Genomic DNA, 27,912 nt, shown 5'->3' on the forward strand with positions numbered 1-27,912 from the left:
AGACTCACACTCCAGGCCAGCAGGCAGGTGAAGAGGGACAACAGAGAGACCAGTTCTCCACAGCGTCTCTCACAAACAGGCCACTCCAACAAGGAGACATTAGATTGGGACCTAATTGATGTTGGATTCCACCTCTACCTTCACACAAGTGCAAGCTCACACACACACATACACACACACACTATCTAACCATCAGACCCCTCAACCACAGAATGCCGATGTCAAACTGTGACTTTGGAGGTCATCCATGAGACCAGCTCCAACTAAGACCTCCCACTGCCTGGTGTCATAGCCATGGGTGTCAGTCTTTGGGATGGTTAGTAAAAGTCATGGAAGGCGTTTCTCTGAGGCTGGGATGCCCCCTGAGCCAAGTACAACTCATGGTTCGTCCCATTAAAAAGGAGGCACGAAGACACCTGGGGAGTGAGATCTGAAAGCAATAAAAGCCAATGAAGAAGCTGACGGGCTTCAGTCATGAGGTGATGGGGCGGAAGAGAGGGCTATAAGACCAGGAAATCAAAAGGGTAGGACACCGTGGCAGTTACCTGATTCTTATCATGGTCCCGTGAAACCAAATGCCCTGCCAAGCCAATTGGGAGTCACAGCAACTCCCCAGGCCGGAGGAGAGCCATTCCAAAGCGTTTCTGAGGCTGTACATCTTGACAGGAGCAGGTAGCCCATCTTTCTCCCACAGAGCGGCTGGTGGGTTTGAATCTCTGACCTTGTGGTTCGCGCCCTGACACCTAATTCACAGCGAAACCAGGGCTCCTTGGAGCTGAGACGAACTCATGTAATTCAGAAATGTTAGGAAGTCCATCCCTCCCTCTGCCAGCAGAGGATGATGATGGCAGTCGCCCTTGGCTCGTGACCTTGAGAATCATCGCTCAGGGGGCACACTACAGGCACCACCTCTTTCCCCTCCCATCCTTTTTTACCTGCCAACCTTCAACAGAAAGCTCAGTGTCAACCTCTGGCTAGCAGTGAGTAGTCATACCTGGTCCTTTTCTTCTTCTTCCTTTTTTTTTTTTTTTTAAATATGGAACGCTTCACGAATTTGCGTGTCATCCTTGCGCAGGGGCCATGCTAATCTTCTCTGTATCGTTCCAATTTTAGTCTATGTGCTGCCGAAGCGAGCACGGTCCTTTTCTTCTACTATGTCTCTGCAGCTGCCAGGAAGATGTACAGAGCCTGTAAACATAGGATGCTGGGGACAATTTAAAAGTTAACGTATGGAACTCTTGAATAAAAATGTACAAAGGAAACACCAGGACCACACAAGAATCTGTAAGGAACTGATTCGTGATTAGTCCGGTTTGGATGGAACCTAGAGTATGACTCCAGAAACATTGCGATCATCCAAGGTGGGCAAGGGTTTAAGGGGCAAGGAGTACGGGAAGAGACGGAAAAGCCCCGCCAGTACTGGGGGGTTATGAACACTGAAGCACAAAGCTCATAGTGCCAGCACAGCTTTTCTACTTCTACATCTGCCGGCGTCTCTTCCTTTGATTGGAGACTGCGTTCCCTAATCTGCAGAACAGAACTAGAAGTACCAGGAAAACAGACCAAAATAGCATCATACACTTATTAAAATGCACCGGCTATCATTATTTTAAACGGTATGTATGTATCCTTTTCCTCCGTGAAGAAATCTCTATAGCAACGAAACTTGAATACCTAGGTATTGGACCCAAATGTATCACCCTATTAAGTTGGACAAGAATGGCGGTGTTTGTTCTCCCTGAAGGCACAGCAGTCCATTAGGAGCAGTGACAAAAACCTGACGGGCCGGCCCGTTCTGGCCGGGCGAGGGAAAGGGGTCCACTGAGAGGCCACTTGTTCACCAACAAAGGCAGACACAACACATTCTGTCTCTTCGCGCTCTTAGTGAGCCTCATCATTTATCGCCTGATAGCTGGAGATCTGCTCATTGTTCACAATTTTTAGGGGTTGAACTGTGTTTCCCAAAAAAAGATATATTGAGGTCCTAACCTCTGGTACCCACAACAGCAATCTTGTTTGCAAACAGGAAGTTTTTCAAGATGTTGTTAAATAGTCAACATGGGGCCATGCTAGAGTGGACTAGGGAGACCCTGACTCAGTACGACCGTTGTCCTTATACAAAGAAAAGAGGCAGAGGCAGACACAGAGGGAAGGTGGCCCAGGAAAGCTGAAGGCCGAGATTGGGAGGTACAGCTACACACTCAGGCATGCTCAGAATCACCAGGAACCACCATAAACTGGAGGACACCTGGAAGACCCTTCCCCTGGAGCAGGGGTCCTCAAACTACGGCCCACGGGCAACATGCGGCCCGCCGAGGACATTTATCCGGCACACGGGGTGTTTTTGCCGCCGCTGCCTGTCCTTCTTAGCAGCTGACTCGTCCAGTGTGCATAGGAATTTGTTCATAGCTTTTTTTTAAAACTATGGTATGGTCCTCCAACGGTCTGAGGGACAGTGAATTGGCCCCCTGTTTAAAAAGTTCGAGGACCCCTGCCCTAGAGCAATGGTTCTCGACCTTCCTAATGCCTCGACCCTTTCATACAGTTCCTCACATAGTGGTGACCCCAACCATAAAATTATTTTCGTTGCTAACTTCATAACTGTCATTTTGCTACTGTTATGAATCGTCAGGTAAATATCTGATATCCGGGATGTATTTTAATTGTTACAAATTGAACATAATTAAAGCATAGTGATTCATCAACCAAAACAATATGCAATTGTAGATTGTGAAATATTTATTTCTAATGACAAATAAATGAAATGTTGTCTGGAAGCATGGTGTAGCATGGGTAACAGTTTTCATGTCGGGTACTCATATGTGGGCGAATCGGCATGTGAGCGGACCTGCCTGGAGACGGATAGAGGGGAGCGTTGTCTGGATTCCTAAGACCATTGGAAATATATGTTTTCTGGTGGTCTCAGGTGATCCCTGTGAAAGGGCCGTTCGAGACACACACACATTCTCTCTCTCTCTCTCTCTCTCTCTCTCTCTCTCCCTAAGGGGTCGCAACCCACAGGTTGAGAGCCACTGTCCTAGCGACTTAGCGAGAGTGCATGGTCCTGCTAGGCCTTGATCACAGACTTCTGGAGTGTTTGGCATCCCCAGCGACTCCACAGAAGAGAGATGTGGCCGTTGGCTTCCACAGAGACTCAGAGCCTTAGAAACGCGATGGTTCTACGAGGCCGTGAGGGGTCGCCAGGGGTCAGAGCCAACCTGAGAGCAGGGGCTTGCTTTGGTTACACCCCCTCCAGCATGTGGGGGAATACATTTCTGTCACGCTATCAAGTTTACATTACTTCGCTATAGCAGCATTGTTTACATGTTCATCTTTATGAGCCAGGATCTCCAGCATCCTCATTATTATAATATGTTAACTCTATATCACATTACTTGGAGTCTTACCATTAATTTCATTTTAACGGCCATTGTTCTTCTCCAAACTGCTTCATGGACAGCAACATGAAGCAAAGTCTGGTGCCGAGTAAGTGCCGATGAATCATGTCCCAAATCCCAAGAATAACCCAAGTGCCGATTATCATAAGACATTCCTCTCAGTATTGTCAGAAACCCAACACAAAGCTTCATATTAAACAAATTAACTCTGAAAGTGTCTCTGAGTTCAAGTTCAGTTATTTACAGTATGTTAAAAGCACTTTAGCCAACGTGATGGCAAGTTAACAGAAGACGTTCGTTTTAACTAAAGGGAAAACTCGAAACCTGACATTCACAATGGCATATTTTTTTTCATTCTTTAGAAGACGTACAGCCAGAAGCAAGGAGGGGAAGAATCTGAATGCATCTCATGTGCGTCACACGTGTTACCGGGAGGGAACAGTGCCTAGAGAAAGAAAGTCCCTTGGTAAAGTGGAGGGGCAACAAAAAAGAGGACCACCCAACACAGGATGGACTGACACTGGGGCTGTACTCGGAACCAAAGTGGCAGCACCGAACAACAGCGACGCTTCATTCCTACAGCATGGGCTGCCAGAACCCACCAATCCGTCCTAGAAGAAATGCAGCCAGAAGGTTCCCCAGTAGAAAAGACGGTGAGACTAGGACTCGTGTACTCCACACGCGTCATCAGGAGAAGCCAATGGCAGACAAGGCCAACATGTTGGGTAAGGGCAATCAAAATGAGCAAAGGCCTCCAGGAGACGGGCTGACCCCGCAGCCACAACCATGGACTCAGGCATGGGGACCATCGTGAGGCTGGCGTTCCAGTCTAAAACATGAAGGTCATCACAAGGCCAGCTGATTCCAAGACCACTAAACGTGACAATAGTGTGTGTTCTTGATCCTTGAAAATGGCCTTCAATATTCAAGTCTTGGTCCTTGAAAAAGACCTTCAATGTTTTCAAAGAATGGATCTTTAACTTTCCACCTCGCCTGTTCTAAACCTTCAGGTGAATCTTTTTCTGCAATTTGTTACTGTTGGAGGCTCAACCACTTATTCACTTGAGCTCCCCGCGCCATAAATATTGCATGTGCAACTAGAATGCCACGGTGTGCCTTGATTTCCGATCCCAAATGTATTCTTTCACCTTCCGATATGCTGTCAGGATTCTGAAATGCTAAAAATAGCATTCACATCACGAGGCACACGGGCATCTCCGGAAAGCCCAGGGACGTCAGAGAGACCCGTGAGCAGGTCCCAACAGCCACGTGTAAGCTGGCAGGACCTATGACGTGATCACCTCCAATGCCCTTTCATCTGTAAGGGAAACTCACATCACCAGGAGGAAACAAGCCAGTAAGGCACCAATCTGTAATGGTAAACTACCAATGGTAAACTACATGCCGCAGCTGCAGGGGGAGGAAAATAAGGCCACGCTAACCAAGCACAAGCATCTAGACTCTTTCATATACTATGAAATATAAAGACATTACATGAGTAGAATTTTGAGCAAAACTTCAGTGATGCAGTTGGCAAAATCCAAGTTGAGGGAAATGCTACAAAAGACATGGGCATTCGGCAAGTAAAATCCAAACCTATGGCTCGCAAGTGCATTCCAACCCATGGCAGCCTTACACGGGGTTTCCGCAGCTACCTACCTTTCTGGGAGCAGACAGCCTCGTTTTTCTCTGAAGGAACAACTAGTGTGTTTAATCTGCTGAATTTGTGGTCAGCAGCACTACCAGGCCCCCTTAAATGAACACAAGAGGGCGGTGGGGCGGATGACGGACAGGAAAAGAGAGCAGAGGGTCTGCTGTTGATTATTAGTGATTTAAGGTATACATCAGGAGTTGTTGGGCAGTTCATGAGGTTTGCACTCAACTATGACCAAAAGGTTGTCGGTTCCAATCCACCCCACAGCTCCTTGGAAGAAACTCCCAGGGAGCTGTGTTCGGAAAGCTCTACTCTGCACAAAACACATGGAATCATCAGGAGGCAGGATCCACCCGATGGCAGCACGGTTTTTATGGTGCTGGTAACATACCCATCACTCAGTTGCAATACACAGGCATATTTGGCTCAGGATTCAAAAAGATAAGCGGATAAAAATGAGTTGACAAGAAGGTAAAATTTTTTAATTGAGTGGATGTTTGACAATACCAAGGACTTATAGTTCACATGGCTTTCTGTGTTATCTTTCAAAGACATGGGAGGTGATGTTTACAGAGGTAAGGATTTGCTTCCAACAGTCCAACAGAGGGGGTGGGACGCCATGTTGATGAAGAGGCTGGTGATGATTCGAGCATTACAGAAGGGAGGTCACAGGTACTAGGGGGTTGTATGGGGGTTCACTACGCTACTTTGAACAACGTGCTTGTGTTTGAAACTGTCCACAATAAAAAGAGGTTTGAAAAAACAACTGAAGACTGTATTTTAAGAAAGACTGTGGTCTACGTGCCCAGAAAATGCCTCCCGGTGGCCTGGGGGTTTTGTGTGTGGCCTGCAGACATGTTTGGTTTGGACTGTGGGGTGTTTACAGAAATGTGATTTTTTTCCCCCTCTTTTCGATCCAACATTTCAAAATAAGGAGACAGCCTATAAAAACTAGGATTTCCGACTTCTCTTAAAAAAAAATAGGAAGATCTGGCAACACTGGGTCATGGCAACAAGCCCTGGAGTCTGCGCGAGCCCCACCCACGTATCTGGCCTCGGGGGTCCTGTGGACATTGAAATCTGTCCCTCCACCACGGTCGGCCCTCACAAACCTGGAGGCACCTTCAGAGCAGTTGCCTGAGTAGTGGGAGGGCCAAGGCCCCCAGAATTACCATGCCCCATCATCAGGCCAAACCGCTCGAGCTCCGTTTGCTGACCAGCAACCACAAGTTCCTGAAGACCACTTCGATAGGCGCTTTCGACACGGCACCAAGCAGTGATTGGAAACATCTGGGTCGGCAACATGCTGCAGAAGTAAACCCTGGAGTTCTTGTCCTTTATTTGGCCCAAGAACCTCCGGGCAGCTCTGCTGATTTCCTTTATGATCCAGGCCACAGAACTGGCTCCTGCCTGGCTTCACAGACTCCCAGAAGGCGAAGGCGGGACGGGGCTGTGAGCTCCTTTAGTGCCGACGTCCCCCTCATTTTAAAGACGAGAGTACAGCCAAGGGAGGCTGGGGAATCCACCCAAGCCATTTTTTCCAAGGGGTCACTGAAGGAAGGGATAGGGATGAACTGTAATGTGGGGCGGAGTCCTGATCCTTAGCCCCGCCCCAGAGTGCCCGGAAGACAACTGGCCCCTTTCCTGGCTGGACAATGGAGTAAGTGCAACATCGTTAGAAAAAGGCTTTGAATCTCAAACAGAACCAAAGGTGAAACTACTTGAGTTTTGATGTTCCTGTTTAATGGACCCTGGTGGAGGATCTGGGTTACATGTTGGGCTGCTAAGTCACAAGGTTAACAGTTCTAACCCACACACTGCTCCATAGGAGAAAGGTGAGGCTTTCTACTCCTGTGAAGATTTACAGCCTTGGAAACCCACGGTGGGAGCTCTGCTCTGTCAGATAGGGTCCCTACGGCATCAGTGAGTTTTTTGAACTATGTAGAATGGTGTCCCTGGGTGATAAAAAGAGCTAATACACTCAGCAGCTAAGCTTGAGTCCACCCAGAGGGGCTTTTGAAAAGAGGCCGGGTGATGGAATTCCACAATATGAGCCACTAAAAATCCCACAGTCACAGTGCCACCCTGCCGCACATGGGGCTTCCAGGTCTCAGGACTGACTTAACAGCACTTGAAGTTTTCTCCTATGCAGAATGATTGTCTACAAGGCCTTGTAGGACCTGATCAATGTTCTTCTTCACGGCACCAATTGCCCTTGCAGCAGATAACGTGATAAGCAAAGCGGGGGCTGGGAAGCCCTAACGCCTGAGCTTCGCAGGTTCCATCAGGGCAGGGGTCCTCAGACTTCTTAAACAGGGGGGTCGGTTCACTGTCCCTCAGACCGTTGGAGGGCCGGACTATAGTTTAAAAAAAACTATGAATAAATTCCTATGCACACTGCACATATCTTATTTTGAAGTAAAAAAACAAATGGGGCAAAAACACCCGGCGGGCCGGATAAATGTCCTCGGCGGGCCGCATGGGGCCCGCGGGCCGTAGTTTGAGGACCCCTGCTTCAGAGCCTAGATTCTCCATAGCGGCTCTCAGACCCCTGTCCCCCTGGGACCCAGCGTCCCAAGGCTGCGTCAAAGGATGCTCTCAAAGTCACACACTGATGGCCGCATGTTCACACGCTGCCTTCTGTGCCTACAGATTCGCCCTTGAGGAGCTTACCCAGTTAACAATAGTGAGATCCCGAAATGTACTCAATTCAACTGCAGACAAGTGAAACTAAGAAACCGTAAAATATCCCTGGGGCACTGGATGAAACCTAACTATGGACTACAAGTCAAACTCCTAGCTTCCCACTGGGGGACTCTCATTATCCTCTAGTTAAACCACAAATGCCGACACACATGCCCCATAACATTCAACATGCAGAAAGGAAGTGCTACGACTGACCTGTGTCCATGCAAAATACGCCTTACCAAGGTAGCTGCAAGGAATGCGACAGGGAAGAGAAGGGGCTTCAGCAGTTAGGTGGATGAAAATGCCACAAGCCGAGACAGAGGAGTGCTTTCCTGGCAAGAGTGTAGCAAACATGGCAAGAGCGCCCGACACGGCCGGAAGTCCTACGCAGAGCAGGGAGGACACAGGGGGAAACGGGATACTAACACTGAAACAACACAACGAGAAGCAGGATCATTCCTGATTTTCAAAAGAGAGAAATCCAGGGGAGAGGAACAGTAAGCTCATTGGGGGAGATGTCAAGTTTCATTACTGACTCAACAGACGACGATGAAACCAGGAATGAGTAAATTCAAGGGCAAGATCAGACTTAGACTTTTATCGCCATGAGATCATCTATCCTCTTCACAGTAATAACCCCTGCAGTGGCCCTACCTCCAAGTAGTTGCTGATCTCTCCCTCCCATCGCCAGCCCCAAGCCATGCTCATAGAAGCAACAGCTCCCTGTGGAGGTTGCCTTTCTGCTCACTCACGCTGACTCCCGGCATGGAAAGCCACCTCCCCCATCATGGCGTCAAATGGATTCTTGGGGTCCTCATCTCCTTGATGCCTACCTAGCACCTGAATGACTAGCCATGACTTACCTTTGGAAAGGTCCCTTCATTTGAAGTCAGTACTAGGTACAGACGAGCCTGCATGAGCTTCCACCCCAATTTAATTACCAGAGCCCTGGCCCTGGCAAGGACAACATAGCACTGAGTGTACAATCAACCCCTTGTGAATGGCAGGGCTGGTACATTTGGGGCAGGGGCGGCTTCCACAAATCAGACACTGGGTGTTGGTGAGAAGAAGATGGGAAATGAATTCTAGATAGTGAACCCACCAATGTCGGCCTTCGGGTTCCCTCCTATGGCTTATACCATTGGTTTCTTCTCAAAGGTCCTTGGCTCCTGTTCTTCCTCCCACCTGTCCGGGTAGGTACAGAGAACATTCTCATGCACACATCGCAATGCCTCCTGCTGTCCTCCTCTTTTACAACACTGGCTCCAACCGAAGAACACTGTTAACCTCCCACACACTCCACTCCACACTCCAGACCCCCCAAATCTGACCAAAAACAGGTGCCACGTTGTCACCGACTCTGGCGCATGGCAGCCCAGGTATGTCCGAGCAGAACTGGGCTCCGTGGGTTCTCCGTGGCTGGTTTGTTCCACAGGTAAATTACAGGGCTTTATTCTCAAGTCTTTCTCTCTGGGTGGCTTACATCTCTAACCTTTCAAGCATGTTAACCTTTTGAACCCCCCCGGAACTGCCAGCATCGGATAGACCCCCTATACAGCTCTGAATCTCAGGGTAGAACGAGGAGACAGACAGGAGCAGGAGGGCTGTGGACACTGACACTGCCTAAGGCACCGCGGCCCATGCTCTATGTACTCCTACCCATCAGAGCACCCGGTCGGCCAAAGGGCCACTCAGCAGGAAGAAAAGCATCGGGCTCTTAGCGGGGAGACAAATTTCCCTGCAATCACATGGGACAAGAATTGGGTCCCAGAATTTATTTATTTAACTTCTAGGACCAAAGCCACAACCAGCCACCTGGTTGTTTTGGAATACATTTGTAAAACAAATACTCATTATTTCTGTTAAATTCCTAGAAATCAAAGAAAATTATATCGTTTCAATGATTAAAAATTAAGCTTGCTGTTGGTTTCAGTGGTAAGAGGGGAGTCAAGGGAAACTTAAAAAGAAGTGCCGGGGAGTGGGTAGAAAGCCTGGCTTGAGAACACCACAGCTGTATTTTATAATCAATGGCGCGTTCAGAGAATCATTGGACTGCTGACTCCAAGGTCAATGGTTCAAAACCACCAGCTGCTTCTTGGGAAAAATATGAAACTATCTACTCATTCAAACTCTCACAACCTCTAGGGAGGGTCGCTAGGAGTCAGAGTCAACTTGATGGCTGTGGGATTTTGGTGAGTTTGGATTCTACCTTGAGCTATAATTCTCCTTCTGTTTTCTGCACAGACATTTCCCCACTTTTGAACTCTCAATTTTAGTCTTTATTTTCTTATTATACTTCTTCATTAGTAAATAATATTCTATGGATCAGACAATTGTGGTTGGCTTTAGTTAACATTTAGATAAATAAAATATTAGGACGCTACTGTTTCATGACGAAAATGTGACTTTAAATTACCGCCAACATACTAGCACTTTATAATCATCTATATTCAAGTACTTGAGGTACTTTTGTATAAAAATATAGATACATTTCTGCATGTGTGCATATCACCATATTTGAATGTTCCGGTAATGAAGAATAAGAAGCATGTTTTGGAAAAACAACAAAGTATTAGCATGACTGCCTCTTAATGTTAGGTCCTTGGGCCATGATTCTCCCTCTCTATTTTTCTGCTCTTTCCAAACTTTCCCCAATAATCATTCAGTCATAGTAATGAAAAGTTATTATTATTTTATCCTTTTACACCAAGATTTATGTTTCTACAATGCCAAATAGACCCCACGTGTCCACCAAAAATATACCACATAGTAAAAAAACAAAAGGTGGCCCTGGGGGGGTGGGGGGGTGGTGATTAACTTGGCTTCATTTCTAAATTAAATGTTTACTAACAGCAAAAAAAAAACATAAACAACCTTTACATCAATATTGCTATGCATATCCTTCAAGTGTCTTCCGGTTTTATAACAGAGTGTTGACCATCTGTCTCATACATTTTAATGCCGTATTGTCGTTCCTTTGTTTGTTTGTTTGCTTTTCCGTTTCAAGGTCTGCTTTCCAAATCACACCACACGTGTGCACCTGCACGCACGCTGCAGACACGCAGAGCCATGCTCCTTCACGGTCCCTAGACAGGTATCCCCGTCTCTGGCCCTAACGGCAATCACCAAGAAAACACCTCTACACGGAGGCCGACTGAGCGTTCTTTGAATGGCTGGGTTCCCTTTCTTGTATGCAGTCACGTGTAAAGGGCCTCTCTCAGACACCCTCCCACTTTTCCCAGGAAAAGTTGTGTCATGTTTAAAACAAACTCCTGATTACACACACTAATGAAGGCACACATGAGCAGGTGCCTTCATCACACGATGTCCCTAACTGCATTTTGCCCAGGCCACCATGAAAAGTAGGTAATGTGCCACTGAACACCCAGGCAGAGAGGGTGGGTGGGAGGGAGGGAAGGAGGGGGTAGCCACAGCAGGAATTTCAGGGTGATGGAGCCACAGGAGGGAATGTGAAGTGCTCTTGCTAGCTGGTGCCTGACTGAGCCTCAGCCCCTGGCCAGCTCCTATGCACAAACGAATGAGGCGCTGTACACTCTGGCCCCCTCCCCATGATAGGGTGTAGCTGAAATCAGTGCACTCCATGGGCTTTTCATGGAGATCACCAGGTCTCTCTTTCTATCCCATTTTAGTCCGGACAGGCCATCGAAACCTGTGCGGCATCACAGTAAGTGATGGGCTATGAACCAGGTTCCCTCTCTGGAAGGCAAGAATTCTGCTGAACCAATGACCCTCAAAATGTAAATCAGGCATCCAGCGAGAGAGCAAGAAGGTTTTCCATACCCATTGCCCAGAGGGCTGGTCATGGAGAAACAATTTCTGTCCAAACAACTGTGCATACCTCTCCTACAGCAGCTTCATGTATAGATCAACATAGGATGGTTCTGCGCTTAGCTACCGGCTAAAAGGGTGGCGGTTTGAAGTCATCTGAAGACAGTACTGAAGCATATCACGGACTTCCGTCAGTCCTAGCAGACCAATCTTGCCTCATCTGTTGCAGTAAATGCACCACACTAATGCAGGCCATCAACAGAATTATCAGCAAAGGGAGTTCTGGTGGCACAGTGGTTTCGTATTGGGCTGCTAACCCCATAGTCACCAGTTCAAAACCATCAGCTGCTCCGCTGGAGAAACATGGGGCTTCCCTACTCCCATAAAGAGTTGGTCTCGGAAACCCACAGGGGCAGTTCTTCGCTGTCCTAGAGGTCCGTGATGAGTCGGAACTGACCCAAGGGCAGCGACTCCTTGCTGTTTCCCCAATGTCGGCATCGACCCATGGCAAGCTTTCCTTTCACCATTCGGTTTGTTCTTCTGACTACTCTACTTTCTCCTTAAAATACTAGTCACTTTTAAAAAATCGTTTTATCGGGGCTCTTACAGCTCTTATCACAATCCATCCATCCATCCATCGTGTCAAGCACATTTGTACATTTGTTGCCATCATCATTCTCAAAACATTTGCTTTCTACTGGGGCCCTTGGTATCAGCCCCTCATTTTTTTCCTCTCCCTCGTGAACCCTTGACAATTTATAAATTGGTTTGTTTGTTGTTTTTAATGTCTTACACCAACCGCTGTCTCCCTTCACCCACTTTTCTGTTGTTCATCCTCAGAAGGGGAGAGGAAGTAACATGTCGATCATTGTGATTGGTTCCCCTTTTCTAACCCACCTACCCTTACGCTCCTGGTATCGCTGCTCTCGTTATTGGCCCTGAGGGGTTTATCTGCCCTGTTTCGAGCTCTTATCTGTACCAGTGTACATGCTCTGGTCTAGCAGGATTTGCAAGGTAGAATTGGGGTCGTGATAGTGTGGGAGGTGGGGAAGAAGCATTAATAAGAACTAGAGGAAAGTTGTAAGTTTCCTCGGTGCTATTCTTTATCCTGACTGCCTCGTCTCTTCCTTGTGACCCTTCTGTGAGGGAATATCCAATTGTCTACAGATGGGCTTTAGGTCGCCACTCCGCCCTCTCCCTCATTCACAATGATATGATTTTTTGTTCTGGGTCTTCGATGCCTGATACCTGATCCCATCAAAACCTAATAATCACACAGGCTGGTGTGCTTCTTCCATGTGGGCTTTGCTGCTTCTCAGTCACATGGCCACTTGTTCATTGTCAAGCCTTTAAGACCCCAGACACTATATCTTTTGATAGCTGGTTACCATCTGGTTTTTTTTCACATTTGCTTATGCACCCATTTTGTCCTCAGTGCTTGTTTCAGGAAGGTGAGCATCACAGAATGTCAGGTTATTGGAAGAAAGTGTTCTTGTTCTAAGGGAGGACTGGAGTGGAAGCCCAATGTCCATCTGCTACCTTAATACTTTACATACAAAGAAATGTACAAAAACCTATTTCCCTATCATTGTATATGACTATATTTACATATGTACATACCTGTATTTAGACCTCTATAAATGCCCTTTGCCTCCTAGTTCTTTCCTCTATTTCCTTTTACTCCCCTCTTGTCCCACCATCACATTTGACCTTCATCCCACTTTCATTAATTCCTCTTGGCTACGTTCCACTTGATCAAACCCCACCAGGCATCCTTTGCCCTCCTTGCCATCGATTTTGGATCAGTTGTAGTTCTCTTGTCTCTGGGTTTGTTGGCTCCCCATTTCCTTTCCCTTGCCACCCCCTCTCCTGTGTCCCCCAAAACTATCAATCCCATTGTACTCTTTCCAGGATTGTTTATCCTGCCTATCTTAGACAGATAAACATTCAAAAACAATAATACATATAAAAACAAAACAAAGCAAAACAGAACAGAACAGCAAAAAAAAAAAACAGAAGGAGAAAATTCTATCAAGAAAATGGCTCACACAGCTGTTGAGACTGTAAGACCAAGTCTAGGCAGGGTCCCTGTCCCTGGGTCAGGTGTTAGGCTGGAAACTTCCATTGACTCGCACAGTTGTTGGGCTGATGAACCCAAGATCAACAGGAAAACCAGAGGCTGGTGGCTGCAGAAGCTAATGAAGTCAAGGTCAGCAGGTCAGGTGGTAAGACACCAAAGACTCCCAGGATCAGCAGGCAATATAGCAGACCTGCTGTCTGGGGTCCAAAAAACCAGAAGCTGATGAACCTTGAGGGATTATAAAGAGACTTCCCGAGCTTGGTCTCCCCCAAAGACATGCCAAACATTCGGGGCTTTTTGCCAGCCTATGGTGGGAGGTCATATGCTTAGAGACATCCTCCCAGAAGGCAGTCAGTGGCCAGACAGGTAGGCCCCACTCCCTGCTGTTAAGAACAACGGGTTACTTTTCCCAAGAGGTTTGCGACCATTAGCTTGGTTTCTGTAGGTGGGGTTTACACCCTACTGATAATGGTTTCTATGGAGAAAAGATCAAACCAGCTCAGTTACATGGGAAATTAGGCTGCCATGCTGAATCTAGGATCTGCCATCTTGTCACATGTATACCCCCAATCCCTCCTCTTCCCATTGAGTGTATGTCCCTAGATGGTCCCCCTCTCATTGCTGTATAACCTATAGTGCAACCCCTTCCTCTGATGTATGTCTTTACCTGTAATTAGTAGGCTTGCACGCCTCCAAAGATATATAAGCCTGGGTTAGCAATAAAGATCTTTCTCTCGGCTCCTCCAATGGCCTCACCCCTCCTCACTCCCCTGTTCCCATTCCCCTTGTCCTCCTTCCCTTCCCCCTCTCTCCACGTGGACCACCAAGTGGTGCTGAGATGAGCATGTTACCATGAAATGTGTCTGACTCCATTATTTCTCTCTCTATTCTATCTCTCATGCTCTCTATGACTTTAATATGATATTTATATATCTCAACCATACAATTGTGCCTATAGAACCCATGATTAGTGGTGGGGGGCTAGCACCCCTTCCAACCACAGAACCCAATTCTGGATCCGGAATCAGCTAAAAAGCAAGCAAGCTTTCCCACAGCATCTACTTATATTGGAGACAGGCCACACCCCCAATAAAACTCCCTTTCGGTCTTCCAGTTGATTGCATCAAGGATGTGATGTGAATAAGGGTGTTGCATCCCACCTTAATCTTCTTTCAATTGATTGGCTGTGATTACACTGTGTTAGGTCAGGTCATGGGGGATTAGTAGGTGCTAACTGTCAAACCCTGAAACTCCTGGACAGCCAAGATGACACAAAAGCTAAGAAATCCAACAATCACTAGGGGCTATAGTTCAATAGATCATTTTTACACCGTCTTTCTAGCGATGGTCTTGTAACTCGCACCAAACTGATATTGATAGGTGTTTGTAGTGCACCAAGGGAATTGGACAGCTTGCTAATAATGTACATAAACTGCACAGCATGTTTGTGGAGATGATACCATGCGATTAAGTATACAGAACCCTAAAAAAAGGGAATGGCTAGTTTTGACATTCACTGGGCTTATAACAGGGTCCATTCCAGAGCATAGGGGTATCCCACTAACACCAAAAAAGAAGAGACAGGAATGGAATTAATCCTTTGAGCCCTGGGTTCCTGCAATGAGAGCCTCCTATTTCTAAGAGGCACACACAGAGAGAGTGGTTGCCCTGGACGTAGTGAGGAGAGGCAGAGAATGGCAACGGGAGCAGGATACATGAAGGACCAGGAGAACCAGGAGTCTGGCCTGGGATGAAGTAATGGACATCCTGGTCCATGGAGCAAAGCCGTTACAATGCGGTGCCTCTGGGGACCTGGCAGTGCTAGGTTCACCAACCCACAGAGAGAGCTGAATCCCTTATAGCAGGAGGTTTACTGACAGTGGGGTGCCTCCGGGCACTTATAGGTAGAGCTAAAGGGCTTGGCAACACTGGCCCTTGAAGGGCAAGGCAAGGCCTTTAAAACAAACCATGCTAAGAAGTCAGTCATGAAAGCTGATGTATTCTATGATTCCACTTATATGAAAACATAAACATCCTGAACAGGCAAATCCACACACCCATGGGGCTAGAAGACTCAGCGCTTATCAGCACGCTGTGCCTCCATTAGAACATGGAAACCACTGCCTGAGCTCGCAGATGACCAAAAACATAACTATGAATGTTTACACCCTACTGAAGCTGGGGTGCAATGAAGGACAGGGATCTCAGTTAGATATTTTTCACAAATTACAACTACAAAGCCAACACACAAAAACCTCCAATCTCATCATTCCCAAGTATTAGCTTCTGAACTGCTCTGCTTCTCATGAAAGGAAAAGAAAGGACACCCCCACCCCACCAAAAAAGAACAATTAACTCTTTGGTCTGCTTTTTTTTCTCCCTAAATACTGAATAACTCATTCACACTGTTTTCAGAAAAGGCAGCTAATCAGAGCGGTACAGTACACTGCCTGAAGTTCCCCATACTTTTTCCATTTACAATCCAGAAGGCAAACGTAGGGGAAAGAGATTGCCAGTCATTTGGTGATATTTAAAATGATATAATAGAAATCAATGTCTCTGCTACCCAAAAACAAAGCAACAACAACAAAAAACCCATAGCAATAAACTTAAAATGTAATAAATGTTCAAGAACAAAAGTAATTTTAAATAGCTCCCCGTGCAATAGGATTGGTTCCAGATCTATGCATTTGTGTCATCGATATTGAAAATTCTTTGCACGTTGGTGGACTATTATTATGTAAGTACCCCACCTGCTTTGCACCATGTCCAACACACGGCGGCGACCCTGTGTGTGTCAGAGGAGAGCTGTGCTTCACCAGGTTTTCGAAGGCTGGTGTTTCCGGGGTGGGTCACCAGGCCCTGCTTCTGAGGGGCCTCAAAAGAGCACGTTCACCATTTGTACCATCCAGTGATGTTTGATCTACAATGCCCAGTATCACACGCAGCTAACCAAAGTGAAAAACACCATCACTAGTTTCATGAACTTATAACACTTGTCAGAATAAAAGTGGAAATACTAGTGCCAGCCCACAATTCAAATATGGAGTGGTTCGCTTAGTGCCAGGGGCCACTAAGCAGTGCACGAGGACCGCACAGAATGGCACTGAGTGGACACCTGTAATGTGCCTTGCTGTCGGGCAAGAGATGAGCTGCTGACTGCACAGTCAGCAGAGTAAACCCACCAACCGCGGGAGAGGAGGCAGAGGACGCTGTCTCCACTCTCGGAACCCAATAGAAGTATGCCAGGAGTCGGGAATGGCTGCCTCTTGGTGAGCTTGTTATGTGCCGAAACCTGGACTACAAGGAACTCACCAAGAACCCTCCGAGGGTTCATCCAGAGCAGGCACCTTTTCGCACTCCAGTCATTCCACTCTTTGGTTTTCCAGATTCCCAAAAGTGACCGTGGCCTTGTCCACTGTGTCCACCTACACAACTCCTGCTGTCCTTTCACCAGGGAGGGAGAGGCTCCACCAACATGCTATGACATGAAAACACAGGCTCATTAGACTATCTGGGGTACTTGGTGTTATTCAGACCAACTTCACTTGCTATGATTTCCCACTTTCTGGAGTCAACATGTAGTGTGGAAAAGCAGGGCCACCCCCAAGGGCATGCTGCCAATCCTCGGAACAATCTGGGGCAACGGACAAGTTTCACGACCCGACAGCTGCTGCTGTCTCTGTTGGGACCTGCTGCTTTGAAATTATCATATGCAACCGAACACCTGAGGAGCGATGCAAAGTGATAAAAAGCTAAGTAGCGCACGTGAAGCCATTTGCTGGCGGACAACCATATCCTGTAACTCACTCTGGCCCCTCCTACCTCACTGTGTACACAGACGTCCATGGCAGGCACAAGGTGGGCACCCGGCGCCTTTGCGCATCAATCTTTACGACTGTACCTACTTTTCAGTGTGCACTAAACACATATTAACAGGACACCATACTCATGGCTTCATGGATCATCGAGAATAGGCAAAGAAACTTAACAGACACAGGGTTGTTGCAGGAAAACTGCTGGTAACAGTGCACAAAGACAAAAACGTCCCTCCGGGGAGGCAAGAAAGAGCACGGGGCATGGGGCTGCTTGGGATTGGATCCCACCTCGGTAGCTGGCTAGCTTAGCTGCAGGACTTAGAATCGGCTATGTATATTTCTTTGCCTTGATTTCCTAATCTCAAAAATGGGGATGACAACTATATCCACAGCATAAAGTTAGCATGAGGACCTGATGCATCTGTAAGACCAATGCCTGGTAACCTGTGAGCACTACGGAAGGTGCTGGGGCTGAGGGAGAAGGGGAAGCTTCCTGCTCGACTTCTGAAAAATCAGCCAGGGGACATCCTACAGAGCTCTACTCCCATGCAAGCGATGGGTCACTTGGTTTATATATGTCTGTGTTCCCTCTCCTTTTAACTAAACACAAGGCAAGGTAAAGGAATGGCATTAGGGGGTGGGGGGTGGGGGGTAGGGGGTGGGGGGTAGAGATAGAGAGAGAAGAAAGGGCAGAATCAGCATTAGCATCAACCCCCATAGAATACTTCAGCAGGGGCTCAGCAAACTTTTCCTTTAAGGAGCCAGGTAATAAATACACGGGGGCTTCGAACGTTTGTGGGGGACACGCTATTCTATCATCTTTTAATTCTATTTTTCCATGAACTTTGTGACTTCCCCTCATATTCTGGACTTGATGCTGTAAGTCTCTCTTCGGCAGATCCCCACCTTTGCCCTTGAAGCACCAGGACAAAGATGACATACACACAGAAGCCTTACTGGAGCCCACCAAAACTTGGCACCGCACTGACATTTCCATTTCAGATCATATTCATAGGCCTCGAAACATTAATTCTCTTTTGCATTATTTTTTCAGCCATTTAAAAAGTGCAGTCCAACGAACAGATGGTTCACCAAAGATGACATCCAAGTGGCCAACAAAATGAAGAAATGGTCATGGTCACTAGCCACCTGGAAGATGCCAATCCAAACAGTGATACGACCTTACAATGACAATGACCCCCCCACCTTAAAAAACAAACAGAAAAGAGCAAACGCTGGGGAGTGGAGAGGCTGGAATCCTCGTGCACTGCTGGTGGGACTGCAAACCTGTACAACCTCTGTGACAGCGATATGGTGATACCTCGAACAACTGGGAATGGAAATTCCATACGGTCCAGCAATCCCTCTGCTGGTACACACACCCTAAAAAAGTAAGAGGCGGAACACTGCTCACAATAGCCCAAAGATGAAAATAACCTCAGCGCTCATCAGCAGGAGGAAGGAGAAAGAAACTCTGGTACACACACACACACACACACACACACACACACACACACACTCACCATGGAATACTATGCAGCACTAAAAAATGGTGTGGAACCCGGGAAACACCTCATATCAAGCTGAGGGGAGTGAATCTACCACCAGTGGATGAATATACTATGAGACCAATGTCATAAGGGGAAAAAATATTAAAAACCAAGATAAAGAGCTGCATAGTAAAGAGAAAAGACTGTGGAGACTGCCAGGGGTGGGAAGTGGGGAGGGAAGGTAGAGCAGCGGGCTAGACCGTAAGGGGTGTTAACTGGCCGGTAATGGAGGATGCATGAGGGAGAAAGGAAATCAAGGAGAAGGGGGCGGGGAAACTACTGGGGACTTGAATCGTTTCAACCGACCAGTACACAGTTGGTGATCTGAAATGTAAGCCCCACCTAATTTACAATAAAAAATTGGAATAAACAAATAAACACAGTCCCTTCTTAGCTCCAAAAAACCCCAAAGAAACGCACATTTGACTCACAGCCACACTACAGGACAGAAGAAGGGTGCTCCTTCGGGTAGCTGAGACTATAAAGGGGTGTGGGAACAGGCAGCTTCAGCTTTCCCCCAAAGAGTAGCTGGAGAGTTCAAACCGCCAAGCTTGCCGTTGGCAGTCCTGCACCTAATGCAATGCGCCGACAGGGCTCACGCCTTTACTGTTAGGTCAGAAAAACCGAACTCACTGTGTCCAGTCGATGCTGACTCACAGCGACCCTACAGGACAGGGTAGAACTGCCCCTGTGGGTTTCCCAGACTGTAATTCTTTACAGGAGCAGAAAGCCCCGTCTTTCTCCAGTGGTTTTGAGCTGCTGACCTTGCAGTTAGTAGCCCAACATGTAACCCCTACGCCACCAGGACTGCTTTGCATATCTTTTCTCAGGTCAAGGGCTGAGAAAAGCAGCAGCAGGAGCAGGCAGATTAAGTCCTGGGACCCTCACCCGCCAGCCCCCACAGCAAACAACGGACAGACCCAGCCCGGGTCGTATGTCCATGGGAATGGACTGGCCAGCTGCGTCCCCCAAGTGCCTTGCTTTGGCCCTGCCGCTTAATCTCTCATTTTCAATCTTTGCAGAGAGATTTTACACAATATATGATAAACTGTCTAACCTACTTAGTGAGAACAAGCTCCAATTTATCTATTTTAGCACCAGCGTGCCTCTATTTAAATCAATTGCTAAAGTACATATTTATAACCATAAATGTTAGGCTGCCACTCCAAGTTACAGGCCCTTTTCTGCTCGCCACCACTTGTGGTGTCACATGGCGTCCAACGTGACAAACTTATTTCCTTACATCCAGGAGTCAGGGGTATTTTCAGCCGAGAGAAGAAACCCTGGAACAGATTCCTTTTCTTGTATAAGATTTCTCATTTTAAAGGGCTCTCCCCCCACAATCCCTAATCGTATAAGAAGGATTCTCTAGAGAACAGTAAAAGTTCCTAAAGCGAGACAGAGAGAGAGAGAGAGAGAGAGAGAGAGAGAGAGAGAGAGAGAGAGAACACGAACCAACAAGGGAGCCCTGTTTGGAAGAAGTTGTACCTGCCTGTCCCTAATAACCACCTCTGGATCTGTTGCTGTGGGTCTCAAGCGGTCCTTCATCTGGATGTCCAATAGCCCTTTGCCAGGCCTTTCTCCCTAATCTGTTTCAGTCTGGAAGCTCTCCTGAAATCTGTGCAGCATCAGAGCAAGACAGACGCCTCCACCAACAGACAGGTGGACGCTGTGCGTGAGGGGCACTGGCCAGCAGCTGAACCTGACCGAGTCTCTTGCCTGGAAGGGGAGAAGTCTGCCCCTGAACCATCTGGCCTTCTGGCTATAATGCTTTCCCTGCAAAAGGAATAAAAGACAAGGCATTTCTTTAACACTCTCTGAGTCACCTGCAGAGCAAAATTCTTAAAAGCTGAAGGCTCTTAGCTTCCCAAGTTTCCCAAAAGCATTTTTGAGATCCTTGCTAATAAGTAATTTGTAAAACCTTCTTATTACTATCGATACCCCAAATGACAAAGTTTTCGTCAATCTGACAGAACGTCACGACTCAGCTCAGAAACAAAGCAAGAGCCTGCAGGGTGGGGACGGTGGGGGTCTATGTGGAAATTATTCCAATTTAAATTGTACCTCCGGTTTGACCTTTTGGGGGTCTTAAAACCAGCTCTTCTCATGAAAGCCCCCTTCAAAGCCTAAATGAAGAGCATGAGGTATCTCCACAATCACAGATGCTCTGAGCATTCAGAATGCTCTCAAAGCCAAACTCCACCACCAAGTCGGTGCTGTCTCCTAGCGACCCTGCAGAACAGGATGGAGCTGTCCCTTGGGCTTTCCAAGCCTGTAACTCTTTACAGGAGTAGAAAGCCGGAGTTTTCTCCCTTGGAGCAGCTGTTGAGTTCAAACAGCTGACCTTTATGGTTAGCGGGCTAACTCATAACTCGTTACACTTACCAAGACTCCTTTTAAGAGCACTCATGGGGATATCCCCAAAAGGTAAATCATCGTATAGGCTCAGAAGAGAACTGGGACCCCCTACAATGAAAGACATGAGTCAGATTACCATCAAAATTGCATATGGTCATGGGAAAATCTTGGGAGAGGAGAAAGAGAGGAGGGGAAAGAAGGGAGGAGGAAGAAAAGTATCATAACTATAAATATATTACTGTTTGAGAAAGTGCCCAGGGCCTTCTACATGAAGTCTGTCAAGGCACACCAACAATCAGCAGTCCACCTTTTGAAAAGCAGCAACCTTAGGCCTGCACGCTGTTGAATTCCAACCATCTACAGCGGGCAGCTTCTCCACGGCTTTCTTAATGTTCAGTGATGGTTGTAGCTTCCTCAAGAGCAAAACCAGGCCAAAGCTCAAAGATTACCAGCAAGAACTCTCATTCAGAGATCCATGAAGAGACTATATACTTAACTTCATAGATAGATAGATAGATAGATAGATAGATAGATAGATAGATAGATAGATAGATAGATTGTGTGTGTGTGTGTGTGTGTGTGTGTGTGTGTTAGCTGAGCTTGGTCTTGTTTACCTTGTTTAAAAACAAAAAGTGAGAAACCACAGGCAGCCTGGGTCAGGGTGGCATCTCTGACATTGGGGTTCCTGGGTGGTGCAAAAGACTAGTTCATTTGGCTGTTGACCTAAAGACTGAGGGTTCAAGACCACCCAGGGGCACCTGGGAAGAAAGGCCTGGCGATCAACTTTATAAAATAATCAGCCTTTGAAAAGTTTATGGAACACACTTCTACTGCAACGATACACACGTGGTCACCTTGAGTCAAACTAATTAGACTGGTTTTTGACTTCTAGGTAACAGGTGGACAGTTAAAACCCACCCAAGTGGTTCAGAAGGAAGGCCGGCCATCTGCTTCCTAAAGGTCACCACCTAGAAGCCCCATGGAGCACAGCTCTGCTATGCCCACATGGGGGCGCCAAGAGTCAGAATCAACTCAGTGACATAAGAAGCATACTACCTCCTCACTAGCCTTATACTCTCCCCTCCCTTCCAACAGCACCCTCCACTTCTATACACGGACGTTGCCTTATCCCGGGAGATGAAGCTCCTGGAGCCCAAAGCACTCACGTCTAACAGGCCGAGATGCGTGGCACAAGGATTCTCCACCAGCAGAATGCTCCAGAGAATTCCAGGATCAAGTGGGAGGTCAGTTATTCAAGAGGGCGCCTAGGGTAGCTGTTTTGTAAAGCTGACAATGCTTGTTTGACTGTCAGTTATCATGAAAAGTCACTTAAGCAGCAATTTTAATGGAAACAGAACCAGCCCTGGGAATGCCTTACATCTTTCCCCGTCGTTACCACTGACTGTTATAATATATAATAACCATCTGTCCTGCATTTTCCAGGGGAGCTCCAATTTCATGGATTCTATTACATCAAATTAATAAATATACTGTACTGGGTGATTTTTTAAAAATATTTGCTTCTCGTTAATATTTTCCAAATGTTACACAATTGAACATGTCTGTCTGCTGTAATCAGAAAAGTAAAATAAACGACACTACAATATATATAGGAGAGGGGACTCCAAAGCATTCATGGAAACATGGAACTGAAAGATAATGGAATTTTTCCATGCCTTTTTTGAAGGCTCCTCGTGTGTGCACGCGGGCACACATGCACGCAGATACACCCTGCTGGCCAGAACCCATGTGCAGCTACAGAGCTCACATGGAGGATCACTAGGGCTGCCGGGGGTTGAGAGCCCACTGAAGTGAAGCCCCTCTCAAGCCCATGGCCATCGAGGCCATTCAGAGTCAGAACTACCCTACAGGACAGGGTCGAACTATCCCTGTGGGTTTCCGAGTCTCACTCTTCACAGGAGCAGAATGCCTCACCTGCTCCTGTGTGTGGAAATTGCCGGCCGTGTGGTTAGCAGCCCAGCACTGCGCGTGTCGGCAGCAACCAGCCCAGGGATGCCTGAGGCTCCCAAAGGTGAGAGAGACAAGAGGATCTCCTTCAAGACCCTTGTGAGGGAACAAGGTCTTGCTGCCAAACAGTCAATTTGGACTTCCAACCTCCATACCTGTGAGACACAACTTTGTGCTTCTCTCGGGCACTCTGTTTGTGGTACTGTGTTAAGCAGTCCCAGGAAACCAGAAAAAATCAATTGCATTAAGAAGATAAAGCAACCCTCATCAAATGATATACGGATCTTTGAAAAGTTCATGGAAAATATGTACTATGAAAAATCTGTGCAGGGATTTCAACTTTTTTTTGAACACCCAAATAAGCTCATCCTAGCTTGTTAAACAGAGGATCCAGTGTGAGCCACTGGGAAAGGTAAGACCTACGTTTGGGAAAAGTCCCTATCAGAGCAACATGGCTCCTGCTGAAAATGAAGCTAAAACCAATATCAAATTTACAGGGAGGCCTGAGTGGGAAAAGAAAGAAATGATTCTTTACAACAAGTTTGCGGGGACAATGCCCCAAGGAAACCAGCAGTTTACAAGTGCAGAACTCGCTTAAAGAAAGGATGAGACGATGTTGAAGGTAAAGCCTGCAGAGGTAGACCATCCACCTCAGTCTGCGAGGAAAACGCTAGTCTTCGTGGTGCCCGTATTAAAGATGATCGAGGATGAACATCAGTAACACCGCCACCACGGGACATCTCAACTGTGTGCGCTCACCCACCTGGCTGAGCACCTTTCAGCTCGATGGGTGTCAAAACTGCTGGGCCCAGGTCGGCCGCAGATGGCGCTTCCATGGAAGTTTGACACAAGTGGGACCAAGCTCTTAAAAAACTCTCCAAAGAATTGTACCAGGAGATGACGCCTGCCTTTCCCAGAGGGACCCTGAAGACCAGCCCGGCTCTCCACAGGGAGAAGCGGTGCAGCCACGGCAGACGTGGCCGGGCCAAGGGCAAACATCAGCAACAGTCTCTTGGGATGCCCAAGACATTTTGCTTGTTCGCTCTCTGGAGAGCCTAAGAACATGGGTAACACCTACTTATCATGAACGTGCTTTGAAAAGTTGGATAAAGTTTTAGCAGAAAAACACCCAAAAATGCTTCACCAGAGAATGAGCTGTTCTGGTGGGAAATCATCAGCCACCCTGACAGTCCTGAGCTGGCTCCTTCTGGTGGCGCAGTGGGTTACACCCTGAGTTGCTAATCCCAGGATCAGCAGTTCAAAGCCACCAGCTGCGCCGTGAGAGAAAGAGGAGGATTTGTGCTCCAGGAAAGATTTGCAGCCTCCAAAACCCACAGGGGCAATTCTACTCTTGTCTTCGACAGAATCGACGAGATGGCAGTGAGTTTTCAAGGTACTTCCGCTTTGTTTGTGAACGTCTTTTTGTCTCTTACTCCTTAAAAAAAAAGTCTTTAACGAGCAACTATTTTTCTTCAGTTGCAAATATGAGCAAAACCGAACAAAAAAGACTGCATTGACATAGCTGCCTTCCCAGGACTTTCAGTTCTTTAGGGATGGGCTAAGGGACCGACGTCATTGCTTATAACAGGGTCGTGAACTGGATTGAGCTTATGCTGAGAAATCAAGTTCATCGTGTTAGTTTTGTCTTTTCATTCCATTTTCCACAACCTTTTTGAAGTTCCCACCCTCACCACCGGATACACGTCCACCTGCACGACTTGGCTCAGAGCACAAGAGCTAATGTTGAAGTGTATGGTGACCGGCAGCCCACCCTCCACCCCTCACCTACCAGTACCGGTTTCTTCCTTTATGGTCTGGTGTGACTGTAGTTCCTGCCCCGAGATGGACACATTATTTTCCAATTAGTAAGGCTGGGCTCTCTGGAGCTACTTCTCAAGAGGTCCCATCTCCTAGGGAACTAACCAACAGGTCGCTGCCTGCCCCACCCCAGAAGCCATCCACTGAGACGGAGAAGAGCCAGACGCGACCGCCCTCTCCACATAGGAGTGGAGACGACGAGACAAGACTTCAGAGGCCGGGGTCACCCACACACAGCAGATCACCAGACATGCCGAGGAGGCAAAAGGGGGCCTCGCCTGCTCTTTCCATGACATGAGAACTTCTCTTCAACCCAACTAAGAAAACAACCCGTGTCGCTGTAGTTCTCTCCAAAGAGGGTCCTAAAAGGTGCTAGACGTGAGAGTAAATATTGACTGAGACATCTATCTTGGGGCAGGGACAGATGAAATCCCTGGGCTGCCAACAGAAAATCTCTGTTAGACAAATATAGATGGCTAGGAGGAGAGGTTGAGATGTATGGGGCTCATTAACAACTATCGGAGAAAGCAGACAGACCGTCCGGGGGTTACAAATGCCTGACTCAGGGACAACTCCTACATGCCTGTGCTAGTTTGGGTTGACTAGAGAACACAGCCGGGGATACTCGTGTATGCACAGGAAAGAGCTTTAGGTCAAAGCGTCGTTGTATATTAAGAAAACATTCCATCCAGGAACAGGAACGGGAATAGCGATACCAGAAGGGTAGGGTAAAGATTGGGAGGGAGGGAAGGAAGGGGAACCGATCGCAATGATCAGCACACAACCACACACACCCTCCAGGGGGACGAACAGCAGAAACCATGGGGGAAGGGAGACAGCGGTCAGTGTAAGATATGAAAATAACTTATAATTTATCAAGGCATCACGGGGGACAGGGAGGGGAGCTGATACCAAGGGCTCAATAGAAAGTAAATGTCTAGAAAAGAATTATGGCACCTTATGTACAAATATGCTTGACACCATTGATGTATGGATTGTTATAAGAGTTGTAAGAGCCCCCAATAAAATGACCTTCTAATAAAGAAAACATCCCAACCCAGTCGAGATCAAGTCAATAAGTTCGATATTAGCCCATAACTCCGGTACTAGACCATAAATTCTCCTTCAGACTCACACAACACATGCAATGATGCTGAATGCAGGAGGATCACAGGCAAGTGGGTGGAAACTCTTGTGAATCCAGTGGTGGTGGAAGCATCTCAGCACTGGTGTGGGTCTCCACGTGGCTCGTCCAGCTGCAGGGCTCTGGCTCTCTCAGCATAGTTCCATGTGGCTTGTCAACAAGAATGTCAAGCAGGTAGACAGTGTGTCCCACCTCCAAGGAGGAATACAGGACTTCCCAGAATCCTCAGGAGAAGGCCAGGCCCACACAGAGGCATCATTGACTATTACCTGATTGACAGGCTTCATTCAAGTTAATAGGAGATTATGTAACTGCCACAATGCCGTTTAACGTGACTGAAAATCTGTCCTCACTTTGAAACCTCTGAACCAGCCCCACTCATTTGCTCATTCACTCACTCACTCCCCACCATCGAATCCATTCTGACTCAGCCACCCTGTAGGACAGGGTAGAACTGCCCCTGTAAGTTTCTGAGACTGTCACTCTCTAGGGAGTAGGTTGCCTCATTTTTATCCAGCAGAGCAACTGGTGGTTTCAAACTACTGACTTTGTGGTTAGTGAGCCAACGCACAACTACTATGCCACCAGGGTTCCCAAACAAATGCCTTATCACAAATTGTTCACCACACTTCCAATCACTTGACGCATGCAACTTTCATGAGGGGACTTCCAAAAGTGCACAGGGGAAATGGAATTAAAAGATAATGGAATGTTCCCGTGAACAGTTTTAGAGGGCCCTCTCCCCGCTCCGCCCCATATAAAATGGGGGAGGCTTCTAAGTCTTTTCCTGAGCTTCGTCTTGTGCTAGAAACAGTGCTCAGTAAGAACCTTACGTATCTGGGGTGACGGACCAAGAGATTCTGAAAAACACACACTCGCGGTTTGCACAAGTCTATGGATGACCTTGGGAGCCCAAACCATCTGCAGGGTCCGCACAGAGGTTAAGCTTCTGATGAATCTCCTGTGAGGGCAGACCCGGAGGTGAAAGCCTTCCTATCTTGCAGATTGCCTGGGCTCTCATTTTGGGTCTGGTTTGGCTTTTGTATGTTTTTTCTGTGTATGAAATCCAGGATGGGTAGGACTAGGGAGACGGTGACTACACTGGTGGTTTCTTTGGGATGGGGGGGGTGGGGGCGCGCGCGCGTGAAAACCAGCAGCAGGAGAAAGGAGAAAATGTTCTAAAATTGTGGAGATGACTGGACAAGTCTTTGCCACACAATATGACTCAACTATTGAATTGTAGGATGTGTGCATTATATGCCAATAAAACTGATCAAGGGATTTCCTTCGGATCCCAGGGGCTGTCAGCATCCAGGTCGGACACCGCAGGCGAGGGAGGGTGGGAACCGAGAGGCATCGCGTGAAAGCACCCAAGGCAGCCCAGCCGAGAGCGCTGCTTCCTCTGCACATGCCGTGGGGAGAACCCAAGCTCTAGAAGGGACACCAGGTTTGTAAGAGCGGAGGGGCCGAGAAAACGCAGGACCCCGATGAGCTGGATGGTCATACAGCCCTAGCAAGGGACCCAAAGTAACCAGACGGTGGGTGTGATGCAGGGCCAGCCATGCTCTGTTCTTAAGATGTGGTACCCCCGGAAGTCGGAGCTGACTGGACGGCAAATGACAACAAGAGCCTAAAAAGGCGGGGGGG

At 47.4% G+C, this 27,912-nt stretch overlaps 1 protein-coding gene and 1 non-coding gene across 2 annotated transcripts in view; both read right to left on the reverse strand.

The window, feature by feature from the left end:
* TIAM1 (TIAM Rac1 associated GEF 1) overlaps positions 1 to 27,912 on the reverse strand; it is a 472,990-nt gene that overhangs the window by 272,962 nt on the left and 172,116 nt on the right. The window lies entirely within an intron of this gene.
* On the reverse strand, positions 1,031 to 1,137 carry LOC115873577. Its single transcript, XR_004048476.1, has one exon. It is a non-coding gene; the product is annotated as a U6 spliceosomal RNA (small nuclear RNA).

The sequence above is a fragment of the Echinops telfairi genome, unplaced genomic scaffold (genome assembly GCF_000313985.2).
Source record: "Echinops telfairi isolate 266 unplaced genomic scaffold, ASM31398v2 ScPeMD7_7469;HRSCAF=8507_0, whole genome shotgun sequence".
In the NCBI taxonomy this organism is placed as follows: Eukaryota; Metazoa; Chordata; class Mammalia; order Afrosoricida; family Tenrecidae; genus Echinops; species Echinops telfairi.